The 26495-nt window shown below is 43.4% G+C and overlaps 1 protein-coding gene and 1 long non-coding RNA gene across 6 annotated transcripts in view; one reads left to right on the top strand and one right to left on the bottom strand.

The window, feature by feature from the left end:
* Window positions 1–26495, bottom strand: part of FGGY (FGGY carbohydrate kinase domain containing) — a 305857-nt gene that overhangs the window by 242037 nt on the left and 37325 nt on the right. The gene's annotated exons all lie outside the window — the stretch shown is intronic.
* On the top strand, window positions 764–23625 carry LOC310903761. The gene is made up of 3 exons (XR_014587777.1): window positions 764–2750; window positions 13410–13559; window positions 20668–23625. It is a non-coding gene; the product is annotated as an uncharacterized lncRNA (long non-coding RNA).

Raw genomic sequence — 26495 nt, 5'->3', positions numbered from 1 at the left:
AAGGCTGGCTGCTCGTGCTCCTCTCCCCCACGGCTCCACCACCGAGACCCCAGCGCCAACGTACGTTGTATGTCGTGTGTACGGGGGAGCCCCATGGAAGTTGGGGCCTCCTGGTGCTACTGCGGCCTTCCACCACCGCAAAGCAGGCCGAACCTGGCTGAGAGGATGCTGACACACTACACAAGAGAAGTCTCGCACGTGTCCATCTGTACTCTTCTCAACAATCAGTTTCCATGTTTTTTCTGACGTTTGACAGGTTTTTTTTGGTCCTGGCAAGGTAGAAGTGTGAGCATCAATTCTGAACGTGCTCCCTGAGAGCGCAGCCGTGTACTCAAACTGCTCCCATGCGCTTCATTAAATTGGAAAGAACAAAGAGCAATGCTCCTGGAGCTCAGTTAGATCAAATACGGGGTTTCAATTTCCCGTTTGCCTCAATTTGCCGTCATCCTGAAGGCAAAAATAGGGGTTGGGAAGGCACCAGGAGAGAAAAGCTTCATAAATCATTCACCGTATTAGCAGGAGGCTGGATCGGCAAGCCTTGCTCATTTAGCTACCTTAAACTTCATCCAACCTGCTTATCCCCCAGCTGCAGGAATAACAGACCACTTGAAAGGTAATATTTTTGCTATTAGTGAAGAAAGGAAAAAATGTGATCTTTGCTGTAGCTTGGGAATAATTTTTCCAGAGCTACATAGAATGAGCCTGAGTGAATACTGCTATTTTTGGCAATAGCTCTCCTGCTTAGCTCACATCAATAATTTTAATGCTTTATTTGTGGTTTGGGTTGTAAGCAATGGTGAAAGCTTGCGGAGAAAAAAAACGTGGCAAAATTTGCTAAATAATTTTGAGTTCATGACATTCATAAAAATACACGAAAGTTTTCAGAATTCTTAGAGTCCACACACGCTCATAAAGCTGAGCCATGAAGCATTTTATTTTACATATGCAAACATCACTGAATTACTCTTTACGAGGTTTGAATTGGACCTGTAAGGTTTCAGTGGTTACAATGACAGATTGTCAAACATGTTCTTAGACTCCTGTGTCTTGCAATGTCATTAATACATAGAATCTCATGCTTTGTCCCAGTAGCTGCTTTTTTTTCTCAGTATTTTACACTTTTTATATCACAGCAGCACATAGAAGTCCCACTCAGAGATCAGGGCTCTGCCGTTTCAGATGCTGCATAAATAAAGAACTGCAACAGACTTTCAAGGTCTGAAAGCACTTACATTTTATGAGGAGATATTTCACTACCATAATTATAGCTAATGTTGTATCTTCTTGCTTGCACTCCTACAGTGGTTTTGACCTCTGTGTAGGTGGCCAGCCTCTCAGATCTGCCGTGCTCCCTTGGAACATCATTTCTCCTCCTACATGCCACTGCTTACTTTCTCTTTTCCCACATCTCTGATTTGGGAAAAGGAAAAAAAAAAAAAAAAAAAAAAAAGCAGTACCACTGAACTATATTTGGAATAAGATGCACGATAGGCGAGGACTTGTCCAACCAAAAAATCACATTAAAGCACGAACCATCTCAAAACAGTCCCAACCCACCCAAATATTCAGAATCTTTTAACTCTAAGTACAGGAAGAATCATACCACAGTTGGTGATACCACTCAAGTTCCTATAGTTAGGCATGTACTTACTGATCAGCTGGATCAGACCAGGAAAATATTAGCTGGGACAAATTCTGTCTTCAACAAAACCAAACAACGAAGATCCTACTAGCATCCTTGAAAGAAAAAAGATATTTGCATGTCCTTTAACAGGGAAGCAACGAGATAGAAGCGTCAATTCAGGCCCAGCAGATAGTTTAGGACTGTTGCTAAGTGAGTAACTTAGGCAAGAGAAGGAATAATCATTTTTACTACTCCATAGCAACTCTGTTTTTTCCTTAAAATTACACGTTTAAGTTCTGTGAATTCTGTAGCCAACATCAAATTCCAAATGAACACATTAACAGAGGGGAGAGTAAGAGTGCAAAAGGGGAAATTCTAGCACCTTCCTCCAGTCAACAAATACACACTAATGATGTCAGGCTGAGACTTACACACACAGGGTTAAGTGACCAACGAATTTTTTGTTGTTGTTTTTTTTTGAATTGGAAGTTAGCAGGGTAGCAAGGCCATCTGCATCGTGTTTATAACACCATGTACTGCTTGCAATTAGAAGTTGTGGATTTCATCATTAGTTCATTGGTTTAAACACAAATGCATTGGCTGAAATACAGTCATGCTGGGTTTAATAACAGCAATTGTAGAGTGCATTATTTTCGTTCATCTTAGTACTATGAAAACTTGGGGAAAAACTGCTTGGCAGACAAATCCATCCTTTAAACTCAGTGGAGCAAACAACTGACACGTTGGCTCCTTGCCCCTGAATCAAAATATACCCAGAAAGTACATCTGGACCAGTTTCCCAACCGGGCAGTACAGAATATTCTGGGCTAGAGCCCCAATAAACCCTTTCTGGTTGTAGGTCCCCTCCCTTGTTTGAAGAACCTCAACAAGCATCAAGCCAGCCAGCGAGAATGACCTATAAATCAGCGGCCCTGTGGACTTGACACACACCTCGAGGGCAAGAGACCAGTTCCAGTGAGTGATCCAGAAAACATAATGTTCTCTCTTCAAAATGAAAACCTGATCCTAAAATGTAGTGATTAAGACCATTCCTGGAAGCTGGAGATAGGGGGGTTCAACTCCCTCTGGAGAAAAGGGACCAGAACTCCGCTTTCCTACAGCCTGGGTAAGTACTCTCATTATCAGATTTGCTGGTTTTTAATACTATAAATCCATTATTTTATTAGTGTTTGATAAAAACAGCGGTGCATTCAGAACAGAGAAACTATTATCAATTATCAGACAAATTAAAGCTGAAACTAACGGGGAGAAATAACAACTGCATTTTCTAGCAAAATTACAGCTCTGAAAGATAAGCTATAATTGTAAAGTATAAATGCACAGACATCTTCATCAATTGAGCGAGCCTCCTCTAACATTCACAACCAGTAACTTTGCAATTGCAGCAGGATCTTCGCTTAGGAGAAGACGTGAGCTTTCACAATGTCTCTCAAAGACGACGGGTTATCCTTCACCATACTGCAAGGCATTCAAAACACATAGACTATTTCCAGCACAAGAACCCCTCCCTTTTCATGCATCTCTTTAAAGCCAGAATTGATATTTTAAAGTAACGTAGCTTTGCTGCGTAACCTTCTAGTTCAGGCCAGCGCCTGGGGCACAGTTACTGTGAATCATTCTGTAGAAAAATATAAGCTTGAGCCAGCAAAAGTACATTAGGAAGACTATCGGTATCTCTGTACCTAAAGCCTGACACACCACAGAGTCACTCCAGTATAACTTGAGGAGAACAAGCAAATTTACAATAGCATAAAGCTGGAATAATAGTGGTTGAAAGGAACTAAATAGGAATCAGCCTCTAACTGATTAGGGACCATAAAGGCACATGTGGCCTCAATCACGACAACGCCGGGTTTTGAGAACAAAAGCTACTTCTCCCTTTCATAGGGACACTTCTTGAATTACATACTCCTATGAGACAGGAGACTTGCTAGGCCATGATATGCAGATAACCACTAGCCTAGGCAAAAGACTTCCTTCTGCTCTACACTACTTTAATTATCTTAAGCAGGATTTTACAAATAAAAAGCACTACCTCCTAGCCTCTCATTTAAGTATATTCCACCCGTCACGATATGTTCCAGGGACCACAAACCACATGCCGAATATGCCCTCTGACTTCAGTTCAAATAGCATATGGCTTAAGGGTTTCTGAGTTATTATTTGATAATGCTGAGAGGTATTATAGTGTGTGGTCCATCAAAGGCATCCCAACAGTTCATTCACCCTACAGCGAAGGAAGGTTCCCCATGCTGGTATACTTTTGCCGGCTTGTAATTTGAAAAGGGTGATTTTTAGAGCTGGTTACAATTTAAATCTTCCAACTTTGAGCAGTTTCTGGACAAATAATGTCAACGTTCATTAGGGTGGGGAATACGAGCAAAAAATCCATTTGAATTTAGAAAGTTTTAGACAATTGCATTTGTTTTACTGCACATTTGGAGGGCTTCAGCATCCTCATACGAGCGGTATTGCACAGAGTAAATGCAGCATAGTGAACGAGTTCATAAGAGAAGCACAATTTTATACAGAACCAAATTCATCGCGATGTCTCCTCACACATCAGAAACTTATATTTTAGCCTAATGTGCAAAAGCATTATGTAAATGTGTACATTTCCCCACCCATCCTTAATAACTTTTGAACCAACTAGCAGATTTCAAAGATATTTAACAAAGCAGAAGAGATTTCTAAGATATTAAATGTCTATCAACTGTGTGAAAATAGGTAGGTGGGTAGACGAGAAAAGGATGATTACTGCTTCCAGCAAGGGAAAGGTTGCAAAATGGGCTTGCACTTAATGAGACATCGCCGACTTTTTTCCACACTGGAAATGAGAAGTATGATGCTTTTCCCAGTGGTGAGATATTTAATTACAGTTTTGACCTTATATTCGCTAAAAAATCCAACACAGAAAACCAGAGTCTATGTATTTTATTACTTCTTGTTTGGACAAAACTCGGTGTTTAGATAACAAGGTAACAAGGCAACTTTCTGGTGGTTAAATTGTTAAAATGTGATGGTTGACCTGCAGGTGAAAGCAAGTATGCAGACAAAGAGAAGACAACAGCACCATTTTAATTAAAAAAAAAAAAAAAAAAGGAGCACCTGCTAAATTTGATCAGATTTCCTCCCCTCACCCCAAACTGCAAATATAAACAGATGGGGTGCCTCAGGTAAAAGATATCTGGCAGCATGGAAAGATTTCTTCCCACTGCTAATGAATAGATGGATCATATTATCTTAGTAAAGTAAATATGATTTTTGGCCAAAATTTCAGTTGTATTTCATCCTTTTTTTTCCTTCCATCTCTGAACGGATCACGCTGGGTTCAAGGTGAAATCATTCGGCATGTTTGCTAGGGTAGATCTGTAGAAAATGATGGATTAAGGGGGAAAAAAAAGAACCCAAACCAACAGCAAACGACCAAATGCCACCGCTGTCACACATTTCATTTGGGTTATTCCCGGAGCCTCACACTTATCATTTGTACCGGGCAAAGACCTCCCGATGCAATTAATTCCTTTTAAAGAATTGCAATGACAAGTAATGCTCGTGAAGTTGAGCGCAGAGTTTCACCTTGTGGCCCGTGCGGGAGTCCAGGAAGGCTGCACAAAGCTTTCATTCAGAGAACAGGAGGGCTCACATTGACAGAAACACTTTCCAAAACATTCTTAACTGGAATTTTGGTGGAAGGTGTTACACAGCTCCAAATATTTGTTTCTTTGTTTCCATGGGAACAACAGCCCAGTGGTTTAATAATAAAACAACATCGATCCTCGGAGCTTGAGAAAGTCCCTTGATTTTCATTCTGAGTTGAAGACTTATTTTTCCACGGGTTTCCCTTCTCCCCCTCTCCCCAAAACCAGCCGGTTGCAGAGTTTAATGCCCTTTCGGTACCTGGGAGTGGATCCAAATCATTAAAGACAAGTCTTGCAAAACTTGTATTATCCTGCTACATACTATAAAGCCAAGCGCTGTACCAAACACACTCTAAGAAGTCTGTATTGTAGACTTACTCCATATCAGACCCGACAAATGCAATTGTTCAATCACCCTCTCTCTGCATTATGGAGACTTGACACAATGTCACTGGATGGCAACGGAGTCTAGAAATTGGGGTGCAAAATGTCAGCACTTGAACTTTTTATCCTAACTGCAAAAAAGAAAGGAGGAAGTAAAAAGGGGATTATTCACAAGGCTTTACTTTAGAACTTTATTCTACCTAATTCAGACCCCCTCTCCAGTCCATAGGAAGAGGAAAACTTCCAGAGACTGATTCAAAATAGAAGTTTACTTGAAAAGTTTCTGCAAAAGGCAGCTCAGAGTCATCTCTTCATTTACTACACAGGGAACCCAGAGACAGTGCCCTCTTTTGTTAGGCACCTAAATTAAGGTTTAAAGTTGGGTTGCATTTACAGTCCCCAGCAACTGTGTGTAATTTTGCTCAAGGTACTGTATCTGAAAGTGAGAGGTTTATTGTGTAAAAAAAAGGGAATCATGACACTCAAATCATCAGTGGTTTTGAGACTGAAGGATTTATTCCTAATGTGACAACAAGGTATACTCACACCTTTATTTCCAAACCTGATGCATGTATCTGACTACGTACAATTCTTATTAGAGCACCTGAGGCTCTAGGGTCATCAGGTGGAAGTGGAAATTCTCAAAACATGGGAAAGATGTTCCCCTTGCTTCTCAAAGGGTTTTGGATATTTAGGTATGTTACACGCCTTTGCTTCCTCTAAGGATTAGTATCACTAATACTATAAAAAAGCAGGGAAATTGTGGCCCAGGTAGCCACTCTGCTATAAGCAAACCGCGTGTGACAGGGTACAGAAGAGTATATGGAGAATCTCAGCCCTAGTAAATACTAACCATGCCACTGGAAAATAAATAGAGACTGACAAATTATTGCTGACGTAATCCCTGTGAGAGTGTCTAGACTAAGGGAGTCAAACCTACTGTCCGTAGGCTGAAGCTGGCTCCCTGGAGTCTTTCCACCAGCCTACAGTTCTTGTGCAATCCTCACTGCAATTCAACCGACAGGCACCTGCTTGCTCGTCGTCCGAGAAGGCCAGAGAGTGCAGACAGCGAGGCTGGGAATGAATTCTGCTCCCCAACAGCTGCCTTGTCTTTCACTTCTCTTTCTCTAGCCCAGGAGCAATGCAGGAGTCCCCAAAACATCTACTATCTCTCCATCTCTACACCGGCATCTCCAGATCTAGAGTTCATTTGATTCTCTCAGCCTCCCTCTGCATTCACAGGTTTAAAAGTGGTTACTTTTCCACAAGCAGTGTCTCCCTTTTGTCTCCTGCCAAGGGAGAAGAGAGAGTGAAGATGCAAAGCAAAGATTTTTTTTTTTTAAGTGGAGATGAAGAGAAGGGTACTGGGAGAAACCCAGCAAGAGCCAGAAGTGACTAACGTGGAGACAAAGGCCCAGAACAATCAAAGTTGGAGAAAGAGCTGGAACGGAGATTCCTTCAAGAAGCAACTCCTGAGGAATGAGAAGTAAAGCAAGAGACAAAGAAATGTTTCATCAAGGCATTTTCTTCTTTAGGCAATGAATTCTCTCTTCTTTTTTTTTAACTTCAAATGAAATCTGTAACATTCAAAAATAAATAAATCTCTCAGCAGTGTGACAGGAGTGCAAAATGTGTCTCTTCACTCATCACCCACAGACTTGAACTGAAATAGTAATTTGGCCCTTGCCAAGGTGTACAACCACTTAAATAGAAGCACTGTAAATCAAAAGGTCCCCACAGTCTCTACACAATCAAGAGTTTGAAGGTCACTAAGCATGATGCAACAGTCAGGCATGAAATATATCCGATGAGACCCGGTACTTGTACCTTACTGTCAATGGCGGGGGGGGGATCCTATTATCCGTGTTCCTTCACATCTGTCCAGATGGGGCCGGATGAGGCAAGTAGAAGCTTGGAAATGGCTTCAGTGCCCAGTCAGATAGACAACATAGTGTAGTGGCTGAAACACAAAAGGAGCTCCCCCAATCAGGGTGGAAAAGACAACTTCCCCGAGATTTGGCAGACCAAATAGCTGTGGGCAGTTTTGCCATTTCCCTAACATTTAAATCTCTCATCAGGCAGGTGACTTCATTCTTTACACCAAATAAACAATGCAGTGCTCACGCACGGGAGGGAGGCTCTCGCAGTCATCTCTGTGCCACCACATGAGGAGTACCAAAAAGTAAGGATCCTTCCTTCCCTGCAATGGAAAGCGCCCAGTGCCTGCGGGAATCCAAAGCCTGATCCACCTCCCACTAGAGGAATGGCTTCATACGGGGTCAAGGCTCTAAGATCCAGCAAAATTCGATGATTCAGAGCACCCAGAGCAACACGTGCAGTGCTGGCAGGGACAGCCGCCAGAGCTGAGCCACAAGGCAAACAGCCTCGGAGTATCCAAATGGGAGAAAGCCTTTTAGGAATAAAAAACAATTTGTTCTCAGAGTCGGCCAGATAGGCCATGAGGAGTAGTTTATTGAGAGGGTCCAGGTGGATTGGGAAGGCTAAATGGACACAAGAGACGTAAAATTTGTTGTAATGACAAATATAAAGAGCATCAATTACTCAGAGCAGCCTTTGGCACTTGGAGCTACAAGTGCCTGCAAGGGAAACAAGTAACGTGGACCAGTGGCAGGAGGACATGTGCATGCCTGGCCAGGTTGCCAGGTGGTGGACCGTATCTTGTATCAACTCAAAAATAATGAAATAACAGCATGTTTTGGTCCCTGCTTATTAACAGGCTGCAGGTTATTTTCCGTGGGCTCTGAGCGCTGTGGCTATCGGCCTGTGCCCCCAGTTTTTGTGAGAGGTGGCACAAAATGAAAATCCCCGGACGTGTGACATGCTGGGGACAGTAATGGCAGTAATTCCCCCCAGAGCCCGCTCTGCTCTCACAACTGCTCGGGGCCAGGAGGGCCAGCTGCGTGCACCACTGCTGCGGGACAAACGGGCTTGCTGTTTTCCAGGCAAGCGACTAGTGCTGCCAGTTTGATTAAATTACTGTTGCTTCGAGAGACTTAAGCAAATTATCAAAATGAGCAGAGCAATCAAAACTATTAAACACAAGGAATCATTAACGCTCCTTCAACTCAGGAGGGAAGAGGCTCTGCTGCTACTCCGAGTCCTGGGAGAAAAGCTCTCGACTGCTCAGAGGAAATCCAAATAAATCCAGTTTCCTTGGGGAACTCCTGTCTCATTCTCAGCCCGTCTTTTAGATCAGTCTCTATTAGCGCTCCCTCACTGGACTCGCAGCCTTTGGCTGAATCCCACCACCTATGTGTTGTTTTCCCAACAGAGGAAAAGCAGCTGCTTTCCCAAGGCCTTAGAAGACCCGTCTGATACATCGCGCTGCAGTGCTCAGGGCAGAGCAGGGAACACTCCTCACTCCTGGTGACATTACAATAAATCTACACAAACAGAACCAATCTTTGGCTTTTCTTCCAGCCCAACAATGCCTTTTTTTCTTTTTTTTTTTTTTAAAGTTTCTTTCACCATCTCTGACTTACCAATGACTAGGAAAAAAAAAGAGAAAAATAAAGTACAGAGAAGGAAAAGAGAAAAACAAACAAAAAACTTCTGTCAAAAAGCATTCCTTTTGCCAGAAAGTGTTAGTTAAAAACCTGATTACTGGAAGCCAGTTTAAAGCCTTGCTTAACTAGAAAATGAAACTAACAAAGTATGAATTAGCTTCTTCCCAACCTGCAACTTTCTGCTGGGTGAACTGTCCTCCCTGCTGGTGCATCCCTGCTGCACGCACCGCCTGCATCTCCCCTGGCCCCGCGAAGGATTCACTGTGCCGCCGAGGTAAAACTGCCTTTTCTTTTTTTAAATAGATGCCACTCAGCAAGGAAATGCAGACCTTCCCAGCCATTCTGAGCTTTTTGCCTCCTGTTCGCTTACACATCAAACATCAAAAATGTCTCAGATTCTCCCGACTTCAAGCAGACACTGCGAGGCTCCAACTTTCTGCCTTGAGACCTCCAGATGAAAGGCAATATTCAAGTGCCAAATACCACAGATTACCAGAGGTCTCCAATATCCTGAAAATATGTTATTTTTAGTATGTGGTTGGCAGAGAAAGGAAGTGTTAAATCTTGGACCAATATCAAATCTGACTGAAAATTAGCAGCCAGAAACATCCTCTTTGATTATTTATTCCACTTTCCCATATCCGAATAGCCCCAGAGGAATAGTAACGATGACAATCACTGGGAAAACACCTGATGATAGCAGGTTAGTACGCAGCGTTTGCCCAGCTCTCCACGTGAAAACATCCTCGGGTTTGTTTCCTGGCTTTTGACGAGCAGGTTTCTGGCACGAGTGGCTCGGTCTGTCAGAAACCGGCCCCTCGCGCTTCGCCGCAGCTCCTCCACTGAGGCACTCGTAGAAGAGCTGAAGGAGACCAGAAGAAAACCCCAGACGAGCCACCTGCAGGTGCCTTCCTTGTTTTCTCAGAGGTCCTTAGGGTGAGAGAGCAGCAAATTGGGTTGCTTGTATTTACAAACAAAGCACAGCGAGTTCATCACGATTTGTCAGCGCTCCGACAGGCTTCAAGGTTTTTCCTCTCAATACCTGCTAGATTCTTTCTAAATTAAGAAGTGTGATCTGCTGCAGTTTTAACAGCATTTTGATCTCAATGACATTGGCATGGTGCTCCACGTAAATCACTGGGGTGTCTGTGGGCGTACAATCAGAAGTCACTCCCCTGGCCTGCAGGGTGGACAGCCAGAGAGAGGGCCGGTCTAGCAGGACACAGCTCCAGCATCATATTTCTCATTTATTTAATACTAAATCAAAATTCAGTTGTCAACACCACTCTTGCAGCTCTCTGGGCTTGGCCAAGCTGTCAGATGGTAGCCATGCCAATGCCTGCCTCAGCTGCGAGCCCTTCGGCACCGTCCTCAACTACAATCCCGCCGTGTGCACTGCGGGGCAGTCTTACTCGTCTGATTCCTGCCCGCGGTGTCCGAACCTCACAGGGTGTCCCTCTGCCACCCTAAAGGTAGCAGGGCAGCTTGTCTGTGAGACATCAGCCAGCTGCATCTCCACAGGGATGTGCAGAGCAGCAGGGGATCCCTGGAGCCTCGCCACAGCTAGTGTACGCATTTGTTCCTGATGTGCAGGATGTACGACGGCACCCTTTAAAAAAGCTGTTTGCTAAAGGCAGATAGTGCAAAGCTACTGGAAAACTTCTCCCAGGGAAAGCAATACGGCTCGGCCACCATCTCCTCCTACCTACTGAACCAGCCAGGCTTATGGTCACCATCAGCCTGCTCCTAGCAGCAGAGGTCTGGGATTTGATTCCCATTTTGGCTTCCTTGCGGTGGCAGGGACGAAGCCTTAGCTCCAAGGACCTGCCAGCAGCCTCTGCTGAACTACAAAGCAGCATTCAAACGCCGCTCCTCATCCTCCCAGCCCCTGGCCTGACCCCAGGCCCACCGTGAGGTCCCCAAAGGGCAGACGTGACAGGGCAGGGCACTTCCTCCAGCCAAGGGGCAACACAGAAAACTGTCACCCGTGCCCTGCTCCGGAGGCAGAGCGTGAACAGCGCGGCGCCGAGGGAAGCCTGCAGTGTCGCTAACTCATAAGGTCGGTGCGAACTACATCGGCTCCCGCGGGTCAGAACGGATGGCAACGGGAACGTGCCACAGACGGCTGCGGGGAGAATTCCCAGATGGACAGGCAATCTCAATTAAACTGTCCTCCCCTCCCATTCTCCTCTGAATTACTGCTCTAAACCCCCTTAATTATCTAAACTCAATTAGTGTTAGAATATTTGAAGCTTCCTGTTCAGACTAATTTCTCTCTCTTTCCTCGTTCAGAGTGTTTGACTTGCATTAGGGAACACTTAGTGCCTGTGGTAAGGAGAACTTCACAAAGGCAGGTCAGGACTTCGGGGTATTCAGTCTCTCCTCCATCCTTCCAGCGTCTGAGATCATGCACTCAATCTATGCTTGTATCTATCCAGATGAAATTTCAGCATCTGACTTTTTTTTAATACCTTAAGCCAAACATTTTTGTTACTAGTACCTACTATCATCCACTGCAGCTATTTTCACTCCTAAAGATTTCCATATGCACTTTCCAAAATGATTTGCAAAGCAGTAATTTTCTATTATCGCTATTATTATTCCCGGGAACAAAACCCACGGTGTTCGTTCCGACAAAAAAAGAACATCGGTGGCAAAGCAGATAGCAAGAAAAAACAATAGAAGGAAACAGTTAAAAGATCCCCTTTTGTTTCAGTGATGTGACTTCTTTGTACAGACTGAACTTGCACATTTTCATTCAAAGGGCGTCAATTACTGAATTTTGAAGACTCCTACTATCAGCCTCTGCAATGGTGGAGACCCACGTCAAGACTTCTCTCAATGTCTTTCTTTCATTTTCTATTAGAGCCTTGTACGAAACTTCAGTTATAAGGTCTGTGCCTCTCCTGAGGTCCGAGTATCTCATTCTCTGACCAAAACATATATGAATATAGGGCCTTTGGAGGTGGGGCTGCCCACAGGATAAGGACCCCAGCAAACAATGTTGTTGGACCCAACACCTCCAGAACTGCCTAGAAACTATTTGATTGTTTGTCTAAAGAGCTTGACAAAAGGTAGCGTCTGTTCTTCCAGGAGAGCCTTAAAGAAAAAAATCTTTTTAGCTGCAAACACAGCACACGGACCTCTCATCTTCATTATTTTGATTTGATTCAATTTTTATATACAAAATAAAAACTCTAAAACTTAGACTAAAAACTCTAAAAACTTAGAGTTCAAAACATGAACTCTAAGTTTAAAATAATCTGTTTTGCAGGCAAACTCTCAAGGACAGGAAACCAAAGCACAGAAAGATTAAATGAATCGCCCAAGATTAAGAAAGAAATCTCTGAGCAAGCTAGAACTGAACCCAGTCCGAGTCCCGGTTCAGCACACAAACCACAAAGCAGTGCTCTCAGTGCCTACGCGCTGGGTGCTGTGCGGTGTTGGAACGCACGTGGCTTCGCGGAGAGCTCCATCAGGCAGCCAGGCATCTCTGACCGAGGTGCAGTAAGAGGATTACACTTTTCATTAAATGCTTAAGAGAAACTTTTCTCTCCAGCACCATCCACAAGCATGTAGTTGTTCTGGTCCAGAACTGGCTGGAAAACAGGAATTCTATTTTGCAATCTTTTTTGAGGTTTTAGCATTTAGTTTTATTCTTGTGTTGGGATAATACTGAAATTGAAAAATGGAAATTTTCTTCGCAAAAGCCAAACAGAGAAGTTAGTAAACATTTAAGATGAGATACAGCAAACATTTCCCTCTCAAATCCCTTAGAAGTGCTCTTATTGGGAATGCCACACATCCCCATTACGCTCAAATCATAATTGCAATCGTCTTGCAGTCTTTTCCCTCCAGAAGTTTTATCTCGGAGTGAAGAAAGTTTACAAGAGACAAGTTTCTTTGCAATTAATACATTCCCACCAAAAGTTCTTTTATTAGCATGACATTTCTTTCCCAGCTTTAAGAGTAAAATTTTCTTTAAGTATATGACTATCGGAAGAGGAGGCCATAAACCAAATGCAAGTCCTGGGCCTCAAAATGCAGCTGATCATTTTGCATAGTCTATACCTGAAAATGTCTTGAAGGCTTACTAGAGTGGAATGTCTCATTTATCTCTACAGGTCACTTTACAGCCTTTTTTTTTTTTCCTTTATAGCTGTTGAACCACAGTGAAATGATTAAGCTTTTAATTTGTTTTATAATTTTTAGGCTACAATCTAAAATACATTCTTCATATGAACCAGGCAACAGCATAACTCCTCTTTCAGGTGAGCATCAATCCATTGCTTTGTCTACTTCACCCTACACAGGCAATCTTTGGACAGAGTTCAGAAGAAGCAACTTCAGTTCACAGCACAGGTATGTTCTCCCCTTCGAAAATGCCCAGTTGGACTCCAGTAGCTATTGCTGGAAGTGCTGGGTTGTCTTTTTATCAGAGCGATTTCTGTAGTGCCAAATTTGTGTAACCTTACAGCCTGGCCCTACAGCTTCCAGAAACGTTTACTCTAGCTAAAATAGTATTGCTTATGCAAACTATAAAACCTTGTGCTCACTGATTGTTTCAGCACCCAGACAGGGACGAGAAACCTTTTGGCTTGACTCAGGAACAAGCCTCCTTCGTTCACCAGTAAAGCATTCTGGAAAAGACTAAGGGAAAGCTAAAGCTATATAAAACGAAGTTATTCTAACAGCTTGTAAAGCCAGATGAGAGTCATTACATTGTTTATGTACATGAGGGTACTGGGATAGACTGGACTGGATGATTTACCCAAGATCAAACAATGAGTCAGTGACACAGTTTTCTGCTGTCCAGTGAAAACACGGATGTACAGTAAGCTGAAAAGAATTCACTTATTGCCCATATCAAAAGGATAAATGAGAGTGTGTTCCCTCTCCTATCTGAGTCTGTGGTTCCAATAAGCATTGATAGAACTGACTTTGGCAAGCAGGAAATTGGCTGCACTAGTCACATATGCAGAGCATTTGCTGAAAACAAAAATCTTGAGTTACTCAATTAACAACAGTTTTCACTCACCGAAGCCCCAGGCCTATCTGACACAGCAGCAATTTACGCTTTGCTGCTTTCTTGAGAAGTTAGAAGGATACAACCCATTGAGTGTCCAAAGCACCGCATGCCCAGTCAGGACACCGTGCAATGCCAGAGTCTTGCCTCATGTTTGCATTCAAATCGCACAAAATAAGTTACTCAGTTTCACTCACCGTCAGCTTAGATGGTGGGATTTTGAATTGTTCACGGATCTGATTTTGCTGGACTGATAGGATCAACAAGAAGCAGGAACAATTCAGCTGAAGGCTTGTCAACCCTCAGAATGCCCTGAAGTGGGCCATATCCTGCCATAAATATTTGCACAAAAATCCTGCTGACCTCAGTGGTGGTTCTCAGCACAAAATGATGGCAGGATGTGGTCACAGTGATTTTTCTAATAATAGGTTTTCCATTGAGATCAATGGACATTGGGCCTCATTTCGTTGCCAAAGCTTGGTTCTGAGCTCTGAAGAGAGACATTGTTTTCCTGCAGCAGGGAGCACACAATTGCCAAATTTACTCCTGGCAAAGGCCGAGGTTTATTTTTAATGCTGAATAGCACCAAAAATGTCTGATGTTAATTAAAAGAGTGTCTTCCTTCTGCATACCTCAAAAAATCTTCCAATGCTGCTGTTGGAAATACACATAGAAAACATAAATATACACGTTTAAAGTCAGATGTTTAAAGTCAAAATAAGCTAAAACCACTTTCCGTGTACCTGAATGCAATTCTAAGGAGAGTTTCCCATGGATGGAAGTAGCAGGTGCTCAGCTCTTCAGAAAAATCATGTCAATTTAATGTAGGTGTTGAAGCCCCAGAACTGCAAGTAAGTTCTCACAGGCACATTCCTAAGTCAGTAGGTAGCACCCTTCACTCCATTTTTCCTGAGCCAATCCCTCCCGCGGTGTTCATTACTGCTTTGATGCCTATGTGCAGAAATCCTTATCTTCAGGATGCTAAAGGATGACTAAATGTTTTCCAGTGTTTTATTCTTTATCTCAGTTCAACTTTAACTGATTTCAATCGTGTGATTCTGCTATAAAGATAAGAAGCAGCCTGCCAGGGAAATGAGCATTTCACAGGTTAACAGCACAACTCTTCTAAAGAGGAAGCAGGTTTGTTTTCTGCCTTATTTTCTGGAAAATGTTAAAACAATAAAATGAATGAGAAGCAGTGGAGAACAAGTTGTAAAGAAGCTAATTTCCTGCTCACAGCAGCTCTGATAAATTTCAATCTTGGATGACAGGGGTTGTGGAGGGAGAGGGGAGGGGCAGCTCTTCCTGGAAAGCCAGACAGGATAGGATTGATTTGAGAGCCAGACAGGATAGGATTGATTTGAGACATCTTCATTGCCAGAACAGCCGGTATTGGCTAATCATCAGAAAACAGACTTCAACCTACAGGAAGCGGAGAGCAACGAAGACGTCTGAATCAAACCTTCAGGTTCCGAATGTGTAAATGAACAAAATAATAACAACAACAACAACAAAAAAAAGCCCTCGCTCGCACACAAGCCTTCCTGCAGACTGACAAATGCCAAAGGAAGTGCCAGTGCCCTGACTAACACAAGAATCCTGAAACGCTGCAGGCTCTGGTGCCAGCAGCGGCAGCACCGGCACCCGGTTAAAAGTGGGTGGCTGCCTGACACGGCTGCTGCCGGATGGACCGGACAGCTCAGCATGAATCACAGGGCAAAGGATTCCGGCAGTCCGGGAGGAATTGGTACACAGGCTGCCTGCTCCTTGCAGTTTTTTTTGTTTTTTTTTTTTTTTTAAATACTCCTGACTTTAAGAGACCAGCCGTTTCCTTCCTGATGTGCTCTGTGGGCGTGCAGCCGGCAGATGACTCCTCGCTGATGGCACCGTGCGTATGTGAGCGAGCGCATGGACGTGGTGGCGAGGGGTGGCAGGCTGAAAATCCCCAGGGACTGAACTCTGCTGGGTAACCCACACAGCCACAGCTGTGACTGGCTACTGACAGGGCAGATCTGCTGCCACTGCCCTCCCAAGGGGACCGCGATGTACGTACACACACACACACACGCACCGCACACACGAGACTACTACAAGTGAATCACACAGCACACTGAAGTCTTTTGGAAATCCTCCCTGGAAGGGCAAATCTCTGCATCTCCCTTGCTGCAAGCCTGGAAGCAGGGCAGAAGGTAACAGAGCTTTCTTATGCCCCTCCAAACATCCCGGGAGCTCCCTAATTAGGGTTACAGACAAAGCTGGCTTTGGTTTACTGACTCCTCTTGCCCCATAAGAGGGAGGGAGAAATGCTTCTGCTAGTCTGACAGTGTATCTTCACTCCCATCTCTGTCTGTCTGAGAACTATTCAAACCAAGCTATCTGGAGTCTGGGGAACCAGCTGAAATTATTCCTGCTGCCCATTCAGACTTCTGTTCTCTCTATACACCCCAGGTTACCTGTTTTAAAAGGTAGGATTAACACGATAACAGGCTATCATCGCTAAATATTTTGGAAGGGAAAACATTGATCCCACTCTCAAGATACAAGACCACCAGTGTGAAAATGTTGTCCAAAAGACTTGTATTTCAACTCTGTTCACTGCTAATTACCCCTTGACATGTTCCTTTATCACATTTTGGTTTGCACTTTTCATACTGCAGCTCTCCTAGACACATCAGAGAAAGACAGATTGAAAACAGCCAAAGGAAAAGTGATTTTTAATCAGGTATAGACAGATCCAATACTACTGACACCAGCTGGAGTCTTCGCGTTTTCTTCAGGGGGCTCTAGAACACCTCTATCACCCACTGGTCAGCTACTCTGAGAAGCAACTGCTTCCAAAGGTAGCCTCTTACGTGTACTACACGACTGCCAATTTGGAGAGGAGAAACGAGACTAAACCTATCAGAAAAGACAACGCAAGAAAAAAGGTACAGTCAAGCCGGCACCCAGCATCCAGAGAGCAGGAAAGCCACGCTTCAGCCAGATCCTCGTTGAAGGCTCAGCAAGGGGACAGCGGCACGCATCAAACAGTACTCTTCCAGTACTGCTTGAAAGGGATCTTGCATCTGCTCTTTCCCATCAGTGTTAGAGACATCTTGACCAGTTTGTCTTTCTTCCTACTTGTATCTTCCTTCTCTCCCATCAACAGGCTTGATTTTCTCCATATTGTATTCTTTTGTTTATCAGTCCTTCCCTTTCTTTTCCCGTACTCGTCTCCTCACAGTTTCAAAAGGCACTTGCCAAAGTTCCAAATCAATACTCTATCTTCACTCCCTGCCGCTTGCCAGCCAACTTCAGCACTTCTAATCAAGCTCTTCTGGAAATCCTGTCATCCCTTGGCTTAGAGGATTCTTTCCCTTAACGATTCCTCTCATCCCACTCCGATCACTCTGTGCACGTGCTCTAATGAGGAACATCTATTGCCTTTCTGGTTTTCACCTTTTATGGGCCTCCCAGTTCCCTTCTCTTCTACCCAGAGAAAAAGCAGCAAAGAAGAAATCTCATCCGCAGCCACAAAAAAATAAAAATAAAAATTACAGCATCTTTAAGCAGACAGAAATCCTTCTGCACTCCAGACCTATCCCCCCATCCAAAATGAAATCTATGTAAAGATGAGTAGAAAGGAAGGCGTTACTTCAACCCAACTTCAAGTTCCATCCACTACAAACACAGGTGCAAACAGCACCAGGAGGTTAGATGTGGCTTGCAAATAAAGAAAGGAATATGATGTTCAAAGAAGACAGCATATCACCTGCTTGGAACCAACTAGAGACATGCCCAGTGCATATTATTGGCCCTATTCTTAACTGATTAAATCTCACCTCTACAATTTTGTAATTGAAACGCTGACACCTGTGCTTCTGACAGCAATCTAATTGGCCCCTACAGGAATTGTTTACCAATGGGACATGTTTCTACTACAAAAATCTTGGCACTGAGAGAAATCACCTGGTAACCTGATAGTGGCACCAGAGGCACTCAATGTTCCCCTCACTCTCATTCTCACCTGTATGCCACTCGCTTAATGAAACAGCCTGCAACTCACAGTGCTCTTTGTACTCGTGTTTATCACGACAATCAGGTCCAGCAACAGCAGCAAGTTGATATATTTACTTCGGGAAGGGGTGAAAGAACAAGTCCTGGTTATGGTACCCCACATTTGGTCAGGATCCTGCTTGGCTAATGTCAATACTGATAAACTTCCTCGTCTTGCCTGTTCAACCCTGCTGTGCAATGGCTCCTGGATCCATCCAGTGTGGGTAGCTGTGGGTAGGGGAAAGTTCATGGTGAAGTGCTCACTGCTAACAGAAAAATGGTTTGCAAATGAGTTGCTATAATCTCAAAGAAGCGTTTCTATTGCCTGCAATTTTTCACGGTTCCATTGTAGTCTTTAACAGGTGGCTCATTTCCTCTGTGTAGTTCTGATTTTGTTGACAGCAGACTATGCTGCATCTTTGTGGGGTGACAATATATCATTCTTTCCACCCACATTATTTTTCCTTCTGCCCAAATCACACAAAGACGTTGATTGATCAAGGATCCAGTCACTTATGGACAGAAAAACGTGGACTGGTAATTTAAACGCAACAGACTAAGCAAAATAAAAAGAAAATTCTTCACATCTGTATTTCCAGTACATCTGAAAATTCACCAATTCTAATGTGCTTCAGGAGATATGCCCTTACATAACATCATATAAACAATTCTCATCCCGTTTTTGTGGTTTCAAGACTATAATACTCGTATCCTCAGAAGTATCACTTAACTTTATCTCCACACCTAAAATGATTCAGCCTTTGAAAAAATAGTTTTGATCTGAGTTCATCTGACATTTCCAAATTTCATACAAGAGGCTGAAAGAGTGTACTGGCATTTACAACAAAACCACAGCATGGTAGTTCCACAAACCACTCCTCCGGTTTCTTAGACCTGGCTGCCTTCGGTGGACCACCACTTCAAGCCTTAACTTTGCTGACTGACTTAACAATTTGTTCCTGGTATCATGTGACGAGTTTTTGAAGCTCACATGAGTAATTGGACATTTGCCGCTAGTATGAAAGGCAAAAAAAAAACTAAAAAATATAGTAGAACATGAGGTTCCAATTGTCTGAAAAACAGAAACATCTGTTGTAGTCATGAGCAGTTGATTAGTGGAGTTCATTTCTAGGGTAAGGCTTCAGTAGATCAGCTCTTCTATCTAAGTATGTCATTGTAGTCACTGGAAGCATTACAAAGAGTTACAAAGAATAAGCAGCAGAGATATAAACAATTTGTTAGGGTGCTAGTATTCTTAAAAGCCAACTATAATGCGTCGGTCTTCAGCACTTATTCACTGCTTTCCATGATATCAGCATGTGAAATTAATAACTGTACTTAAACCTTGCTTTTATCCACAACAGCTAAACATCTGCCAGCCCTTCAGTTATAAACCTGTACTATTTTTGAAGCTTATAACTGGAGACGGCAAAAGTTCTTTCTAAAGATAAAACACAACATACAAGCTGTCAGTCTAAGCACAAAATAATCAAACCAAGTTGGGCTCTGTCTGCCAGTCAAGACAATGACAAAAACATCAGTTGTTTTTTGAGATGCTGCTTGGATTTCAAGCCAAAGCTTTTCCAGCTCATTACACTAACATAAGGATTAACACCTTGAAACATTTGTGCAAAAAGCAGAGGTTAATCAGAAATGCTAATTCAGCCCAGGTGCACTGTATAGCTTCAGTGGTATGGGATAGATGGCTGAGCTGTACGCACTACTTTAATTAAGGTTGCTGTTGCAAACCTGTACCCACAACACCACAAGCCTTGGCACCCAGGAGTACAAGAAGCCATTAGGAAGAGGACGTCTTTAAGGTTAAGCCTCTCCTTCATTAGCCTGAGTATCTAACCGAAGGTTCAGTAGGAATCCTAGCTTTAGCCCTTGTTCAGTTCCTGATATCAGTGGCCTGACCTAACCTCCAAATTTCCTAGTTCTCCATCTGCATCCACCTGTCACCTCGTGGATATTCCTCACCCAGGAACAGGGTACTGTTACATTAAAAATAACAACTAGGACTCGGTAACACTTTTCCTCTTGACTTTACAGACTATTCTGTTTTTATCAAAAATACAAAATAACAAATACAAAATAACTTATAAGATTGGTGGGCTTTGTCTTCAGGTATATAATTTCACTCAACGTGCTGTGCAACCCTAGCACGACTCTTGGAAGACTGTTTAATTTTATAGCAATTAAAAGGTGTCCCCCTTTTATCATGAAGGGCAAACTTCCAAGAGAATATTAGGTACCTAAGAAAATGGCAGTTACTAAGGGACAGCCAGTGTTTTCAGTTACTACGCAAAAGGAGAAGAAACTCTTCACACTTTTTAAAAATAAAAATTGGATTTGACTGTGGAAACTATTATCGGATGTCCCTAACTGATACCGGTTCCATCTGTACAGATCCAACTCTTGCAAGTATTCTTCCACCTTCCAAAAGATATCGCACCCCCTGAGCTCCCTTCCATACTTTCCAGCTCTCTGGAAGCACCTGGGTGAGGAACACCCATGAGGTGCCAGGTGGATGCAGCTGGAGCACTAGGGAACCTGGAGGGTAGGTCTCTTTGAAGAATGTGTTCCTGTTTTCTCTTGTTTTCTGTGAAGAATGTGTGCCTGATTTCTCTTCCCCAACCTCATAATCACCTGAAAGCACTGTTCTTGAGATGCTAGTGAAAGCAAAGATGACCACAGTCTCTAGACAACACATCTGATCATGCTTCTGATCATGTGTGCAATTGACTTCTGAACCTACATAGCACAATGTGTGGTGAGCCTCTGTGGAGCGAGCAAAGTCCAAGCCTCACCCTAGTCTGGCTTTTCTAAGTACACACGTAGTGTACCGAGTGTGCCCCTTTCTGAGAATTAGAGTCCAATTTTTTCATCCAGGAGACTTATGCTGACCCCAAAGAGTTGCTTGTAACTTGCACGCATCCCTCCCTGGAAGCCCACCTGGAGAAGCACCCAGTTCACTGTTTAATCCTGGTGGGTTGTATGATGGTGAAAATGCAGCAGAGCTGACCAACAGTGAGTTTAGAAATATTTACAAAACTTCTCTTAAAAAAAACAGAAATCAGCTCTGTGCAGATTACCTTATCTCAGCTTCCTCAGAGCTTTAGCAGATTCCCTGGGCTATATCAGGTCTTCTACAAGGATACAGGATCCAGGCAGGTGCAAGAACTTTCTTCAGAACGTGCAGCTCTTTCAGACCAGCTTGCTTTCTGTGAATTACACTGGCTCTTTATCCATGCTACGAACCTCTATTCATTTCTTTTCCCATGCAGCCCGAGACTTCCTGTGTGAGGTTTCCCCTTTGCTTCTCCCACAAATCTTTGTACAGCCCCTTCATGATATACCTGAACTGTCTTTTAACAACCTAAACTGAACTCACTGGATGCAAGTCAGATGGAACAAACAAAAAATGGCCCCAAACCTGCACGTGCACTGTGCCTAATAAGCCGGTCCAGGCCACAAACTGCTTTAACATGAACAATCATCTCTGCTAATAGAAATAGCTCACACCTGGCTATCTTGACATACGAGCAAACAAAAATGAAGTGCATCCACATGTCCTAGTCACTCCTGTCAGTTCTGGAGACTTCCACTCCCTGGATAAGTGCCACCTTTTGCCCAAAACTGCAAGCACTTTCATGGATTGCCATTAAGATGTAATGATAGCCTTTGTTGCTGCAAACACATTTCATGATACAGAAATTCCATTGCATCAGCTTCCTAATATCATAAAATTAATTCAAATTTATATCTAAGACATAAGTTCCCAAAATTGTTGCTGCTGCCACACCTCTAGCTCCATGAGTAAGACGACAGGACAGGTTCTCAGCAAGAAATAAGGGCTGGGATGGAGGATCTCTGGCGAGCCACAAGGTTACCAAAAGCCTTGGGAACTCAGGTATTAGTTTTCCCTCTGCCACGATTTACACACAACAGAAACCTCTAAACCATCAGATCACCGGTGAGTGAGCTGTGGCACAGCTCTGTGCACCTTCGCATCGGGGATGGAAGAAGATGCACTTAAACAGTGGAAAGATAATGAAGTGGGAGACAAAGCTCTGTCCTTCCTCCACATCACCCGTTGTGCACACTCAGTCTTTCAAACTGCTGCTGCCAGCACAGGACCACTGCTAGCACTGTTGCAGGAAACAGGCAAGACTTTAATGAACAGTGGTTTGGGGATTTATCTCACGAGTGGGCTTAGGAAGGATCAACAATAACAACACTCAACCTCCAGCATCTGTCTCATCTTCTCTGCCTTCTCTTCCTGAGAAGAAACAGAAACAGCTCCTGTGGGAGGCTTTAAACTAGATAGGGCAAAGTGAAAGTACAGAGACCTTCCAGCACTGAAAAAGCCTGCAGGAGGCACAGAGCCTGGAGAGCAGAGGAGGGACTGCTTGGTTTCGGTGTCTGTATCCGTTATGAGTAAGGCAGCGGTGCCCTGACAAGAAGGCCTGAAGAAACTGAGGTGTGGCAGCTCTTCGACGCAGCAAGAGAGGGAGCAGCAGCCTACGTAGCAGGTTTCCTCTAGGATGGGCTGGAGTAAGAGTGAGGGCAAGAGGTTCCTGTGCTGATGCGAGACGGGCTCCAGCCTCTGCCAGAGCTGGGTGACTCACGGCAGGAGGAAAAAAAAAAAAAAGGCAAGACTTGGCAACCTGGGCTGTCTCACACAGTAGTAGATTTTGTTCTCCACAGGATAACCGAGGCCTTTGTGGCATGTGGTCAGACCCTGCAGTAAAGGACAGCTTTCCTTGTCACTCTCTGTTCTTAACAGCAGCAGAACGTATCACTTAACTCACGCCGCATACAACCGTAAGAAGGCTTTGAGTCCTGATTCTCCCTTGCTCCAGCTGCCCAAACAATAGGTAGCAAGAAGAGCGTGGAGAAGTGATGCTGGTGAGACTCAGAGCCTCCTTCTCTTTTCTCTTTTCAGGTCCCAGCAGCAGCTGGACCTGCCCGGCCCCAGAAGCTGGCAATATCCTCCCGGGACAGGACGCCGCTCCCACACAGCACGGAGAAACCAGGGCTGTGACTCACGTGTGGAACCACTTCCTTGGAACAGCTGTAATGGCTCCCATTTCCTGCTCGCTACCCTACCCAATTTTTAAGGTTCCCATCCACACCACAAGAAGCAAAGAGCTTGCACAACAGCTGCTGGTCTGCTGCAGCTTACAGCGCAGCACTTCGAGTTCTTTCTGGCTACTACCTTTAAAAGCTGTGCTGTAAACTGCAGTGAAGACAAGTGAAGGTGGGACAAAAGAAAGCTGCACCCACTTCTTCTGATCAGAGCCCTAGGAAATGCCATCTGCCTTTTTGGTAAATTGTTAGTATCACCATAGTTTGCTTTTAGGGCCTGTGGAAAAATAAATAAATAAATCCCCAGTGTCTTTTGTAGTTATTAGAGCAACTATAATCTCACCAAGAATACTTTACCGGAACTGGCTGTGATTACAGAGTATCTTTCTCCTTCCATGAAATGTATTAAGCACTCTGACACTATTTTATTACTTTGCCTCTTGCAATGCAAATGGTATAAAAATTGTACAACCTGGAGAATACAGAGAAGACATCTCACGTGCCTGGAGATGACGTATCATGTTTTCCCTCCTCACCCAAGTGAGTCCTGAAGCCATGATGTTTAAAAATGGCCAAATCACATACTGCTGAGTTTTCAGTAGGCTAAATCAAATATTCCTAACGAAGACTTTAAAAAAAAAAAAAGTGGATAATACACGCGTGGTCCAGCTCCTGCAACACGTCACTGAACACCCTGCCCTCTGGCCACCGCTGCCTCGTGAGCAAAGTGCCACAATTATTTGAGTAACTGTGTTTAAAGGATACTGTGTGACAACACTAACAAGTAAACCGAGCTGTGATGGTTGATTCTGAATTCTGTAAGTTTGATTTTCATAAGTGGCTATGACATTGACAGGTAGAATACACGAGCTTGTATTGTTTATATCAAAATACACTTAGAATGAAAGTGTATTTGCTTACTGACCAAATACACTAACACTAAAATGTTAGCTTTACATAAACCACATACAGAGCCCATCCCTGGAAGTAATAAACTATCCATTAAAGTTTCCTTACCTATTTAGTGACGTTTCCTGATAAACTCCCATTTACAAGTGCAGATTACATTTAATATGCATGGCTATAACAACATTAGCTTGTACTAAAGTATGCTTTATCCTGTGTTACCGGAATTGTCCTTGAATTCCTCATGTGGGTAAAGGGTAAATTCAGATACCTTTAGTCACTTTTTATCCACAAGTCTCACGGAATCAACTGGAAATTATTAAAGAATGAACAAAAGGCTGAGACTGCATACAGGGCTAAAACAAGGGTTACAATTAGACAGTGGAAATTCAGAGCACCTGAGTGATTGAAAGGTCTCCCGCTTTTCTAAATATCCCCGTCAAAACATTCAAATGTTTTAGCTGCTTTGTCAATAAGGTTACAACAGTATAATCTCCTAAGGTGGTTAGATTTATATTGTCTGAAATGTGATTCTACAGTTCTGTTTAATTCACATACTGGAAGGAGAATATGTCCTTGATTTGACTGTGTACACACAAAGAACGCAGTTGGAACAGTCTATAAAAAATATTAACATCACTAAAACTGACAGAGGCGCTTTGCTACAAATTCGTGCATAAACAAGGACTAGTGAGAGCCCCATGCAGAGCTCCTACGTTGTGGACTATGAAAAGCAACACAATCACAGGTTGAGAATGGCACTACTGAGCGTGCGATGGGGGTTGTTAATTCAGGTTGACTGCGGGTCAGTTGCATTAAAGTGCTTTGTGTACATAAAGAACTTTTCCAAAATTCAAAAAAAATCCAAACTTTTCTAAAACATCCAAGACCTTGACAGGTTGGTCTGCCTTAACAACGCTGTGTGGGAGACAAGCCACTCTGCACCAAAATGGCTTTTCACTTCAAAAAGTACACGCGCGCACTTTCTGAAACCAGACTCACTGCTGTGCTGCTGGCAGTCCTCTCACCAGCATTTCATGCATGCACTTTCCCAACAGTGTACATCCTCCAAACTCTGGGTCATAAAACCTGACACAGGGTGTACAGAGGGACCATTACCACCAGACAGCTCCAAACCTACAGCTGGAAATGTTTTTTTTTCTTTTTTTTTTTTTCTTCTCCCAAATTATCGAATTCCATAGCCATTAGGCAGACATGCCACCTCCCACCTCGTCGTATCAGAACTGCAGACAATCACCCTCTTCCTTATTGCCTGATCAATGATTGTCTGATCACCCCCTTCCTTATCATCTGGTCTTTCTTCCTATATATCTCATTGACCACCAGTCAAATATGCAAATAACACAAGTTTTACCATGTTTTACATGACAGACATACTAAAAATACCAGCAGGTATAAAAACATTAGAAAATATACAATGGATCTCTGCTAACAATGTGCATTAACTGCATGCAAGGCATTGTCATTACTTTTATCCAGCCCATCGGTACTGTTAACCTCACCTACTTAAGCCACAGGAACACACCTAGCACTGGTGCAAAAGGAAAATGAGGTAGGAAACACCTTGTGATCTCAGAATAAGAGAAGACAGGGATGGAACAACAGAATCAAAGAAAAGCAGTATTTCATCCTTGTAACTGCGGAATCCGGTTTTGTAATAATAATTGTTTGTGCGGCTGACTTCCTTTAACACCTGTGACCCTGCTTGTCCCGGCCTCGCTGCCTGCTGGAAACTTGGCAAAAGACGAGAGAAGAGATATTAGGGAACCAGTGCGACATCCTGAGAGGGGCCATAAAGTCCAAAGGTTGCACAGAATTGCCAGGAGCAGTCTGATAAACTAAGGAAGCATGTGGCTCTGAAGAGACACACTGCTGTGCCCGAGTACATTATGTCCAGCCGCTGCGGGCTGCACCCAACGTCTCACACGCTCGAAAGAGCACGGTAAGCAGGGACCTCTTTCGCTGCCCTTTCCCAACCAACCCCCTTGGAAAAGAAGTGTTTAAGCTCCTTTCTGAAATGAGTATCTGACCACCGAGTGCACTGCACATGCCAGAATTTCACAGATCTTAAATTTGAAAAACACTCCCCATCATTCTTTCAAATTAAGCGAGGGTGATTTGTTAATTTAATAAAAAGAAAAAAATCCTACGTAAATCCCCTTCTGAATTAGCATATTCAAGCCTTTCCAAAATCTGGCTCCAGGAAGGAACTTGTCCTT

This window comes from Anser anser (genome assembly GCF_964211835.1).
Source record: "Anser anser genome assembly, chromosome: 8".
Classification (NCBI taxonomy): Eukaryota; Metazoa; Chordata; class Aves; order Anseriformes; family Anatidae; genus Anser; species Anser anser.
This window is presented reverse-complemented; position numbering and strand designations above follow the sequence as displayed.